Here is a 13,650-nt window from a genome sequence, read left to right on the forward strand (position 1 = left end):
GCAATCAACAGGTGTTTGGTTGGGGGGTTTCCACTTGCAGGTTTGTTCACGAACCGGAAGAGGTCCCAGTCTAAACTGAATGTAGAGGGCCCTATCTCTGGGTTTCCTAATGGAATCCAGATAGGGTTCAAGACGATGTACCGTCTTGTGAAGACGGAACTCATCTGTCAACCTGCCCAGATTGGTATCTCTAGAATCTTGGGCATCAACCCATAGCCAATATGCTCTCTTGACCTCCAGTTTAGACACCGATACACCTGTCTCCCATGCAATATTAAACCCAATAGCCAATAAGAACTTCTTTACCCTAGTAAGCCGAACGATTTTGTGGGACCCCTGCATATTGATGACTTCTCTAAGGCCATCCGCGTAGCTAGATAGCACAGGTGTACGCCACAAACGAGCCCAATAGAGAAGCGGGCACAAGATAATGAGATCTTTAATTAATCGGCGTCCGAAGTCATACTGGAGTGGTTTGCTGTTAGCAAATTGCGAATCGCAATTAAGGAAGGAGTGTCCCATTCATTCCTATGGGCCAAGAGGCCCATAGGAATGAATGGGGATACATTCTCAAATTGCGATTTTCTATGAGAAAATTGCAACATGAGAATCGCAATTCCAAGGGTGCCAGGGTGTCCAAAGGACACCTGTTGGACCCCAGGAATGTGCATGTAAGTACATGTGGTGCACACACATGCCCTAAGGGCATGTCTGTGCGCCATAGGGCACTTTGAATAAAAAAAAATGCATTTTGACAGGAAATCGCAAAATACCATCTACTTGCAGTAGGTGGTATTTTGCGATTCCTTAAGCCAAAATCGCAATTTTCAAGGCACCCCTACGTAGCATTCAAGGAATCGCAAAATTGTGATTCCTTAAATGCTTGAGCAAAATAAGGAATCGCAATTTTAGCGATTCCTTATTTTGCTATGTGGCCCATACATACCAAAACGCCTTTTGCGATTCGCAAACGCCGGAGTTTGCGAATCGCAAATGGCTTCCAACATATGCACCTGAGTTACTACAAACGTATGATGATGAGGCATTATCCTATGTCAATGACATCTATCTTACAGATCATGATTTGGACAGGCACTTGAACAGGGTGAACACCATAATACTTGGGTTCGCCTCAGAAGGGTATAAATTCAACTTTAAAAAATCAAGAACTGCCCACCTGAACATCCTATTCTTAGGATATGAACTTTCGAGTGAAGACAAAAGCCTGGCAGCAAACTTTTTAGAAAAATGTGCACTGATCCAAACTCCTAAAACGATGAAAAACGTACAGTCAATTCTAGGTTTCCTAAACTTTGGAAGAACTTACATTCTGAAATACGCAGAAAAGGTTAAACCTCTCTACGAAATAATCAAACCTGATTTCAAACCAACTAATTGGACTCAAAAACACACAGAACAGAAATTTAGCATTCAGTACAAACAGACATGTTGGTAACAACACACTTACAAACACTCGACAATGTACGCAACTTTGTAATCCGAATCATCCCAGGGAGATGCGGATTCACATACCTAACCTTTAATGAAGGTGAAAAGGTACCAATAGCTTACAAATCACACTTGTACACACAAGCTGAAAAGAAATTCACTTCAACAGAAAAAATTCTGACAGCGGTTCCGACTGCTGTAGCAAAGGAGAGAGCCCTTGCACAGGGTAAACGCATTGAAGTAGTTACACCTGTACCTGCCTTAGAGGCAGTTACGAAGGCAAACATTCCAAATGCAAAAGATTTACATCCAAGATGGATACAATGGGTTAATTCTCTTGCTGCAACAGACGTTGAATACGTTTTTGACCCTTACTTGAAGACACAAGAATTTCTCCAATACGAACAAGAATGTCCTCTGCCTACTGAAATTCTACCTCTAGAACATTACGGCTGTATAATATATACAGACAGATCAGCACAGCCCGCAATTGGGGGCGAACAAGCTTATAGTGCTGCATGCGCGATTGTTAAAGGTCGCTGGCACGATGGTAAATTTAGACCTATGGTAACAAAAATCACTAGGAGACTGTACAGCTCAGTGAGCTGAACTCCAAGCAATCAAGATGGAGCTGGAAAATACCTATCGCGAATTCCCCATACTCATAGTGTGCGATTCGTATAACTGCGTCCAGAATTACAATGAATATTAGCAGGTCTGGGTTCAGAATGGTTTTAAAAACACAAAAGGTGGCACAATCAAGCATAAAATGCGTTGGGAACAAGTAGTTCTTTTACAGAAAGAACTACAAAAAACTCATGTGATCCATACACTGAGTCATCAGCGTGATGGCGTTCACGTTAAAGGGAACTCATTGGCTGATGAAGCCGCAAAGACAGATGTGCAAACGGCTTCGGTAGCTACAATCAATCGCTTGAAAACAACGATAGACGGTGAAACCATGCTCGCTGTCAATGCCACGAACAAAAGGCAGCGGAGCCGCGTTACCTCTAAATTATCCACTCAAATAAAAATACATTATTGATGCAAACTCTGTGCCTTTTGCTCTAATCACTGGAGTGGGGAATAGGGTAATTCCAAACAGGAACAGGAGAGGTGCTCTCATTTTTGAAGGACATATGGGAGAGGGTCTGATACATCAAGGGATCTCCAAATCTCTACTAGAATTAGAAGAGATGTACTGGTGGCCAGGGATGAAAGCTCACGTATACGAATTCGGAATAAATTGCGATGACTGTTACAAATACCACAGCTTTGAACACCACCAGATTCCTGACTACAGTGGAGCCAGCCCAGTACAGACACCATTGTTAGACAGCATTAGCCTTTCTATACGCAGACGTCACCATGGACAAATGCGGTCACACAACTACTAGGACGAGATTCATTTAGATGTGGCCTCAGCGCTCAGCTGTCGCCCGAACTGTTATAAAAGATTTGCGAGTCTTTATCGGCACATACTCAATCGGCATGCTATTTTGTGACCAGGGTCCTGCGTTTAGCTCTAAGGCTTACAAGGAGGCGATGGCCAGTTTGGGCGTTGCATTGTGATTTTCGAGTCCATTCCATCATGAGGGAAATTCGGTTGTGGAGGGAAAAAACCGTGACATAAAGCAATCTATAACAGCTAGGGTATTAGGTTCGGGTGATGGGTGGGTCAAACATCTAATAAATGTCCAACGTAGTCTTAATAACCTGCCAAGAAATTCTCTGTGTGGAATCACTCCTTATGAAATCCTTTTTTGTACTAGAATGTTGGTTGAAGACCTCGATTGTCACACTGCAGTGGTGGAACAAAAAACCTTTGATATCAAAGATCGTTTGGCTGTTTTACAGGACTTAAATGAAACAAGAAGAGGTCTAAGCAATAACAGCGAAAAGCCAATGACCACTGAAGAAAAACTACCGGTCCCAGCAAGACCTGTGTGAATTCCAAAGATCTGGTCAGGGAGAAAATAGCGGACAAGAAGGAATTTGGGCCTTCATACAGAAAGCCAGTACCTGTACCAGTAATCCACGGATCAAGAACAGTACTACTGCTGCCCTTGCTGGAAAAAAGAAGAACTGGTCTGTGTCAATTGACCTGGTAAAACAACACCCTGTGGCCGATAATAAGTAGTAGGCCCAGTGGACTCCCAAGATGTAGCAGACAACCAAACCTTGCTACTATCCAAGAGTTTCAAACTGAAAGACTCATCACCTTTGAAGATTATAAAGTGAGAAAAGAAGGACAATGCAATAAAGCCATGGAACTTGTGCCTCTTGAAACCCAAATAACAGTTTGTCAAGAAACTCCAGTCTACAATGATGTAGCATCTGACTATACATACATGTGAAGGGAACAAGCAACTCCAGCGATTTCAAAGAATCCGGATGCAATACCAACAACTGACAGAATTGCCTTTGGCTATTTTATCAACTTCGATTAACTTTTCTGAGGATACCAGCGGACCTGAAACTATGCCAGCAAAGAAATCTTTCAAGGAAAGAGTAAAGGAACTTGATCAAGAGATTACAAATACATATCTGGTTTCCCCTTGGGTTGAGCTTTGGATTGTGTTATGGGAGTACTTTATCTCCTGCTATAGCTCATTCTTGTGTTAAGTTTGGGAAAGCTGATAGATGGAAAGCACATTAAAATGGACACAACAAGTAAGAACATCATCTTGCTCCTGAAGCCACACAAATCATCTCATCGTGAACAACGAGACCTGTCATCAATGAACATCACAGCGGTTAAACGACCTGGTGGAAAAGCATGGGATACAACTGATTATGACATTTATGACCCTGTTGAGCTGCTAAAGATTCCTCATCAATTTAAGGTTTCCTTGAGTGATTTTGTCTCACCAAGCACATTTTCTGATGATTGGGACTTTGAGACTGTTAATAACATGATGGCAGACTTAGAATTGTCAGCAAAATTTACAAAACATGAATACTTAGAAGAGTCAGCAAATTATGAAGAAATGTATTGTTTTAATCATTTTGGCCACCATTACTTGCATAAATCTGCGAACCCTAGAAATGTTTTAACTTATCATCAATGGGAACATTGTCCAACACCTCCAAAAGATAGCTCTAAAAGTTTCTTAGAAAATGTCCATATTTCAAAGGTTTTAATGTTATAAACCCAGAAAGTTTTTACTTTAAAAAAATGAATAATACAGACATGAAAAGTATGTTGACAAATACTAAACACATTTATTCTGCTGCCTTTTATGCTAAATTGTACACCTTAGGCTTTGACTTTTGGAAAGACAACATTGAGACAAAAACTATTTGGGGCACAAAAGACTGGCAGGTACAAGGTTTAGAAGCATTGTTCAGATCCTGCATCATCCCAGAACAAATGATGTTTCTAAATGACACTGTTCAACAGACATCTTGTCTTGGCATTGCTAAGATAAAAGATTTACACAAACTTTCCATACCTAAGCCCACACCTGATAGTAATTTAACTTCAGATGAGGAGGTAGACGTAAATTATATTTTACAACAGAACAGATCAAATCCTGAATGGAAAAAATGGATAATCTGGCCCACAGACACGAATAACTGTCAAGATAGTTTCCTGAACAAGACACAAGGGTTCACAGTAACTTGGCCAGATCCAAGATATATCCAAAGACAACATCCAGGGATAATAACAACTTATAGTGTAGGGAAACTATGCCCTGAGTGGCTACAGAGAGCCACACTTCCAGACATACAACAACACTTATCTTTGCTTAAAGATGGCGTTGATTTACGAAAATTCTTCCTTGGACCTGGTAATCCACGTCATAAACGTTTCATATTCGTTGGTATATACGCTGCTCACAATGAAGCTTGGAAAATCACGCAAATGGAAACAGCTGAAAGAATACGAGAAACTGATCGTATTAATTTAGAGAAATCACTCTCTGTAGTTGACAATGGGTTAACAACTCTGTCGTCCAGACTATAATCTTTGGACAGCATTGTATCATCTGCCATAGACATAATGGAACAGGACTTGCTAATGCTACAACATGGCTAGTCTCAATTACGTTCTATAATGCTATTAGGCTGGACGTTGCCAAACCTTCATTCTTGCTATGCGCCTTGGCATTTAATCAACACTACGTCACTGTTTACTGTATTTAACCTTACAGATAAACAAATCTCGTTGGCACAGAGGGGAGCAGACTATACGGTGCTGAGCATTGAAAAAATGGAGAGATTACCCTTGACCGTTTCTGAGAAACCATCAGTTCAATGGATAATACATGGCCCCCAAAAATCATATAAAATGCATCTTGAAATGGTTATACACAAAAAAATGAGCATTTTGTATAGTACACAGTTAAGGTAAATTACTTCATTGTAAGCATATGATATGACTGAATGAATCACTTAAATTACATTTATGAAATGGCTCTTAGTTACAGAAGAAAAACGTCGAGACCATCTCATAGCAGTTTGTCCTTCCTGCTTCCGCCTCCCAGCTGACCCACCCTCCCCCGATCCCTACTTAATGGGAACTGCTGCTCCCATCCGCGACCTGACCCCAACCAGCGCCAGGGACCCTGGCCACCTGACCCGCCACCACTACAACTCCAGCATCCTCCACAATCTCAAACTGCCATCTCTTGACACCGAACAACAAACATGGCCTCCTCTCCTGCTTACACTGCCCCCACACCTTCGCCCACCTCTGTACTCCAGCAGCATCTCCCAACCTACCAGACATCAACATTCACAAACTGCTCAACTGCGTCCTCCTCAACGTACGTTCCCTGCACAAACATGCCATCAAAATCTGGGACCTCCTCAACACCTACTTACCCATGTAGCCTCACCGAAACCTGGTCCAACGCCAAATCTGCACCCAACATCGCCACCACCATCCTGAATGGATTCAAGATCTTGCGCAAGAACTGCCTTATCCGTCCAGGATGAGGCATCGCCATTGTCCACAAAACCCCCCTTTGTATGACCAACCGCCCGGACGATGCAATGACCATCATGGATCACCTCCACATCCAGATCCAGACCAATCATAAAATGACTCTCTGCGGAACCCTCATCTACAGGCCAACCGGCATCCACACTCCCTTTACCAATGCCATCACGATTGCACCCCACGCCCTTGCATCCATAGACTAGATCCTACTCGGAGACCAAAACTTTCACCTGGAAAACCACGGTGACTTAACACCACCTCCATCCTAGAGAACCTTGCCAACATAGGACTGACACAACAAGTCAAGGCCCAGATGCACACAGGGGGACACACATTTGATCCCGTCTTCACCAGAGGATACAATGTTTCCTACAGCCAACCAGCTGATCCTCTCCCTCACCAATGAACCTAATATCACCAGACACAACGTCCAAGAATGGATGAAAGCTGTCACCACCTGGATGACGAACAGCTGCCTGAAACTCAACTCAGAAAAGACTGAAGTCCTGATCCATGGCACCACACCCCCATGTGGAATGACTTCTGGTGGCTCTCCACTCTCAGAAATTCCCCAACCCCGACGGACCGCACATGAAACCTTAGCATCATACTAGACTCATTGCTCAAAATTAACCGACAGATCAACGCCATCTCCTTGACCTGCTTCAACACCCTTGCATGCTTCGAAAGACTATGAGATGGATCCCAACTGAAACCAGAAAATCATTCACGCACTCACTCATCAGCAGCAGACTGCACTACGGCAGCACTCTCTACGCTGGAATCAACAAGAAACACCTTTGCAAACTCCAGACTGTCCATAACACCGCAGCCAGACTGATCCTTGACATTCCCACTCGCAGCCACATGCCCCAACACTTCTGAGATCTCCATTGGCTTCCAGGCGAAAGAAGAATACCCTTCATACTCCTTGCCAACACGTACAAGGCCCTTCACAACACCGGACCAGCATACCTGAACAACCGCCTATCCTTCCACACACCCAAAAGACACCTCCGATCAACTCAGCTCTCTCTAGCCATCGTCCCATGTATCAGGTGTGCCCTGATCAAGTACGCCAGTGGAAGACTGCACACCGCGTTTAAACCACGGAAGGAGAAGAGTTGCCAGACTCCATAGAAGTAGAAGAGGAGCCGGGGGTCCGCTGCGATAGGGCCATAGGCAAACAAGCAGTGACTGTGACCGTCTGTCAGTTTCAGAAAATAGAGTCCCTGAGGTGCTATTTCACGCACAGTTAAGGTTGGAAGAGCAGTTCTTTATTCACCCTTGTCCTGAGGAGGCCAAGATTCCTGGAGGCCGAAACGCGTCCGCGTCGACATGCCATCATGACAAGTGGAGTCCTTGTGATATTTTGTACCTGATTTAATTGCTTGGCTGTACACAATCTTTGAACTAAGCTTCAGAACTTTAGAACTGATTGTGCGAATACACGACTTCCTCTTAAGTGTACCACCTGATCTTACATGGGGACACTTCTTTGGTTATGTTCGACCTTTTGGGTGAAAATAAGAAAACAAAACTTATTAGTTCTTTTTAGTATATTGTTTGCTGTTAGTATTCTTTGTTTATTGCGAAATAATGATGTGTTTATGTATTTGTATTTTGTATGACTAATAATAATATATAAATGCAAAAACAACAGTTGATGGACAAAATGCTGAACAATGTCATACATTCACCCCAGTACTGAGATCTGGGCCTAAATCCATCGTTTTTTTGAACTCCACACCACCCCAGTTCAGACATGGCCATATGCAAATCAGTCTGACCCTCTGCCTCATGGGAAAAGTCCAGCCCGAACTGCCAAGCCATGTCTTTCCTGGACCGGAATCAAGCATCCTAGGACCGTCAGAGTGGGCTAAAGAATGGTAATGGATTAAACCCAGATCTGTTGACTGGGTGTGAGTGTTTGATTGGTTCAGATGCTCTGTCCATCACCACCCCCTTTTGTACCGCTAATAATTTTATATAGACATAAAAAAAGAGAATACTACTTTGAAGTACAGATTGCCATAAATAAAATTGGTGATCGTGATGACTAGATGGCCTGAAATCATTGTGGTAAAAAGTTGAAAATTAAGACTGAGAATTGCGTTCTCACTGTAGGGGGAATTCATAGTCCCTGTACGTGTAGCAAGGTCCGAAATTGATCCCTCCCCACCACTTTCTGTTCTTTGCAGCATCATCCCACGTATCAGCAAGACTAGAATGGGAGGGAAGTAATTCTCCTATCTAGCAGCCAAAGCCTGGAACACCCTCCACATCAGGCAATCTCCCACACTGCCCCAGTTCAGGAAGAAACTCAAGACCTGGCTTTTGTATGAACCCAGCACTCAACAGAGCCACCTCCCTCCACCCCCTGCGCCTTTAGATCCTCACAGTTGAAAAGCTGCGCTTTACCAACCCCTGATTGATTGATTGATGGTTTATGAGCTGCTGTTTGCATGAAATTAAGTGAGGTAGCTCCCAGCTGCACCCCTCAGAATACTGGCCCAGCTCTCCCATGCCTAAGGCTGGCCCTGGTGGAGACTGTAGGAGAGTAGGATCTGCCTACTATGGTTACACCCACTTTTTGCTGGTGTTTCACTGTTTTATGACTTTAGTATGGCTGGGGCCCTGCTATCCAGGACCCCAGCCTAGCTGCTTCCTCTGATTGCATGTACTTTAGGTGCACTCCAGATTGGTTACTGGGGTACCCTTGTGAGTCCCTAGTATCTGGTATACCTGGTACTAAGGGCATAGGTACCCCTGAGGCCTACCAGGGGCTGAAGCATGTATTATGCAACCCCTGGGAAGCCTTCCAAAATGGCACAACAGGACTGCTACTGCAGCCTGGGTAAGGTGGTGCATGCACCCCTTACTAAGACATAGATTACCTATATCTACCTTTAATCACTGACACATATAAACCTATCAGTCACTCCTATGGCAGGCCTCATCAATCCTGAAGGCAGAGTGCTTGGTTTTGTGTGAGAGGGTGCCCATGCATGAGCAGGATTCAGCTTTCAGAATCTATTATCTGATGCTGTTCTGTGATACAGCCAGACCATATACTTTTAAGAGCATTATAACCTTGCGGTAAATGCTAACTTTGGAATGGCTGCTTGGAAACATGTTGTGTTTGGTGTCAAACACTTTGGAATCCTACCCTCCTGCCACTCCTGGCAGCTGGGGTAGAATTCCACCCTTCTAGAGGGAGAGACATGTACACACTAGTCTAACTGGTAATAGTTTAAATGAACCCTGGCATCACAAATTGGATGCTGCAGCCACAGACACAGGTCTGACCTCCTGCTGCTGGACGAAACTCCGTCAGGGGCAGCCTGGACAATAGGTTTCCTGTCAAGGGAGGTGTAACCACCTCCTAGACAAGCTTTTGTGTATTGGGGCTGGGTAGGGGCACTCTGAGAGTGCTTTGCAGACAGCACTGGGGGCACATTTGGTGTCCCTGTGCATATACCAGTTGAAACCGGTTGCAGGGGTTACCAGCCCCTGCACTGGCATGAAACTGGACAAAGGAAATGGGTGTAACCACCCCTCTTTCCAGACCCTCCCATAGGTGGGTCTTCAGAGTATGTCCAACCCCTTGTCTTAGTGTAAGTAAGGGACCCCTGGCAACAGGACTTTAGATTATAACTGGATGAAACTCTGAAACTGAAACCTGGAACTTCAATGCTCTACTAAAGACTAGAGGACAGAAGAATCTCCCTTGGGATCAAGGAGTGATTACTCTGCTCAAGCAGGCACCAACAAAGCATCTTGCCGGTCTGCATTTCCAAAGCTCCTGATGGACTCCAAAGTATCTGTGACACAGGACGAAGAATTCCAGACTTCTCAGAGGCAGACACGAGTCCCCAGCAAAGCTGAGACCGACAGCCCTCACAAGTGACGTGGAACCGGAACCCCTGGACACTCTGCACATTTGCTAGTGCATCAACTTCCCAAGAATTCCTGAAGTTGTGCATTGGCTTACTTGTAACCCAAGCCCGAGCACTATCTGTACATAAGATTAAGGGCCTACACTCCGCAAGTGTTCCCTGAGCCTGCTCCTTGAATTTCCACTTGAGACAACTCTGCTATCCATGGTTCGTCGACTGGTGGGTCCTCACGTAGGTAACTCTACCATTCCTTGGGCTTCCCTGGTTGCTCCAGACGTGCCCTGATTTCCTACCAAGTGGTGAGTCCCTCAGACCTTTCTGATCTGCACCAAAGCCAATCTCCGTTGTCTGCGTGGGTTGCTGTTGCCAAGGCTATTAGGGTCCAACCTGGAAACCGACACTGTAGCACTCAACATCCTTTGTGGGGCAGCTCGATTCCAGAACTTGGCTGTTGTCAATGCCTCCTGGTCCTCGTGGCTGAAGAGTCAAACTTCACCTTCTTCACCTGCAAGCACCCGACATTGGTGGGCATCTGCCTATCGTCTTCCTGGTCACTGGAAAGTGACCCAAACTCTGTCCCCTCTGCTTTCAGGTTCTTCTCATCTTCGATCCATGCTTGGATCACAGCGTACACTTTCCATTTGGATGCCAGCAGCAATTTGCAGCAGATCGTCATTGAAAACTTAGACGAAACCAGACACGAAAAGACACCTATGCACCCGGCTTCCCTGGGTGAGGTACCTCAAGTACTCCGGTGCTCCCATGGGTGTTGACTCCAGAACACCTAGTTCTAAAATGGTTTGCTCCAAGTCCTCTTCTAAGCGTCCTTTATCTTTAAAATTCCAACCGAGACTTTCCCCTTAGAAGGTAATGGTGATTCGCGGCTGTGTTTAGACACTGCACGTGTTACCGTGGGTCACTACCTTGTCACTACCTTGGGTGGTTCCTGGTGGCCCCAGCGGTTCTACAGGCTCTACAGGCTCTAGGCCTTGTCTCTATGCCAGTCATGGTTCTTATACTACTTTCTTCATATATATTTTGGTACGCCCCTAGGGCTCAACGTATAGTGTGCTAATTTACTGTGTGCTATTACGTTTACTGAATGTACTTTTGCCGCTAGCCTCATAAAGGGACTAGAGGGATGAGTTTAGAATAAATACATATATTTTATATATATACCTGGTGTGAATCTCCTTTCATTTGGTCATTCGCAAGATTATATACTGATTAAACAAGCTGCTTTACATTTCTCCCAGACTTAGCCTGAAGGCTGCTCTCTACAGCTACCACTAGGATAGCTTTCTATTAAGGTTGTCTTTAACCTACCATCAATAAGGGTTGTTTGGACTGGTGCAAGGTGCCCACTAGAATAGTGGACAGCATATGCCAGGCCAACTTCTCACAGAGACACTCTGCCCCAGCCTGAAGTCTGGTGCGGGTGTCTCTTAGGTCCCCTGCTTTTCTCCTCATTGCCTAACTACAGCTAGAGTCATGGACCACAGCAAGGGGAAAGTGGATTGCTGACCTCCCATAAAGAGGCCAAGAAAACAAGGCAAAATAAATGGGTTCATGAGCGACTGTGTCTCCCCTCCTGAACCTGACAATTAGTAGGTGCAGCCTGCTAAGTATGAAGGCTATGCCTTTTATGAAATAATCTTAGACTACTGTATATTTAGGTGGGCCTCTGAAGAAGCTAATCGTCCCTCAAGTGCGGTTCTCTTTAGTACAAGGCCTGCCATGATATCACTAGAAGTGGGACATTGCACCTGAGGTACCAATATAGAAGACTTCCACTACCTCTCCCTGTTGCAGTTTGAGACTAAAAGAGGCCTCCCTCTTCCCTAAAAAGTACAGACGTCTGTGACTACAGTTGATGTTAGTTTAGCTGCACTGGTAATTATCCAACTTGTGCCTTACGCACAAGCGAACACATGTGTCATGAGGCAGACATCTCAAATAGACATGGGTAAACCCACTAATAAAATCACTAATAATGGAACAACAAAAGGAGGTTGGACACTGCAAACTGTTACTGGGGGACATGCACGTAAAATGTCGACCACACTAGACACACGCCCTGCGAACAACATATCACGGTTGCTAAACTACAGTGATAGGGAGAATATCTTGAAGATTGCTCATAAACATATTTCATGGGAGCTGAAGGGACAAAAATATGCACATTTGACCTGCCCTCACAACCTTAGTGCAACACAAGCAACAGAATTGTCTGGAAATTAAGCAGGGGTAAGGACCACGTCCTGACCAAAATTTCTCGAACCTGGTACTCCTCATCATCGACAACTATCTACAACCATAAATGCCCCCAATTCCTACAAGCAATCATTTTTACGGTGGGTAAATAATATTAAATAATGTTTAGCAAACTAAAGATTGGTAGGTGACCGTGTGAGAGGCTTACCACACAGTTAAAAACAATGTCTCCAAACAGAATTACCTAAAAATGCACATGGTGCTTTATCTTTCACAAACATAATTTGACAAAACCCATTCAGATGATAACATGTTTCAGAACTAATGTGATGGGTGTACCTGTTGTTCTCTAGAGAAACAATCACTCTGTGATTGCACCTCATTAGTACCACTTTAACACCCAGATATAGCAATAAGCAATTAGAAGGTGACCAATCCAGCTTTGCAAGGGCCTTTTACTGCATGGCAACACATGTTGCAGCTTTTTCGTACCTTTTGAACCGTTTGAGTAATGAAAAGATGCTTTTTGTTCAAATCAGCAGATTATCGGTCAGATGATGGATTATGAGGCAAATGTATAATTATGCTAAAATCGAAATGGCCACATAATGACATATTTCCATTATCCCAGGGCATAAAGGCTCTAATGCATGGACTGCAACTTTAGTGCACAGCATTCCAAGGAGAACCATACTATATTTCATGGGATGCAAACTGCTTGGCTTTTACAGCTGCATGACCTTAACATCATTCACCATAACTAAAACATACAATTTAAATCATTAATGATGAATTGTAAGGTCCAAGTAGAATGCTCTCTTTAATTCCAGGGGAAGAAGTTGTCCCTTTATCTACTTTCATACTGTTTCTATTTAACAAAGAGTGACACCTGGTTACATTAGTTTGCTGCTCTAGTTTACCTAAGTCATGTTTGGGGGAGGTTAGAAGGCCTTTAGAGTCTGAATATGTGGCAGAGTCAAATTTGTGGCTGAAAACAAAATATTGTGTATGCTGTTTAGGTCTTTCACAATCAGGTAGCTAAATATAAAATAACAGGCAGCTTAAATGAAGAATGAATAGATAGAAAAAGTTGTAACTCAGAGGGAGATGCACTATAGAACATTACGAAATCTCTACTAG

Source organism: Lissotriton vulgaris, chromosome 1_1 (assembly GCF_964263255.1).
Source record: "Lissotriton vulgaris chromosome 1_1, aLisVul1.2, whole genome shotgun sequence".
NCBI classification, from domain to species: domain Eukaryota; kingdom Metazoa; phylum Chordata; class Amphibia; order Caudata; family Salamandridae; genus Lissotriton; species Lissotriton vulgaris.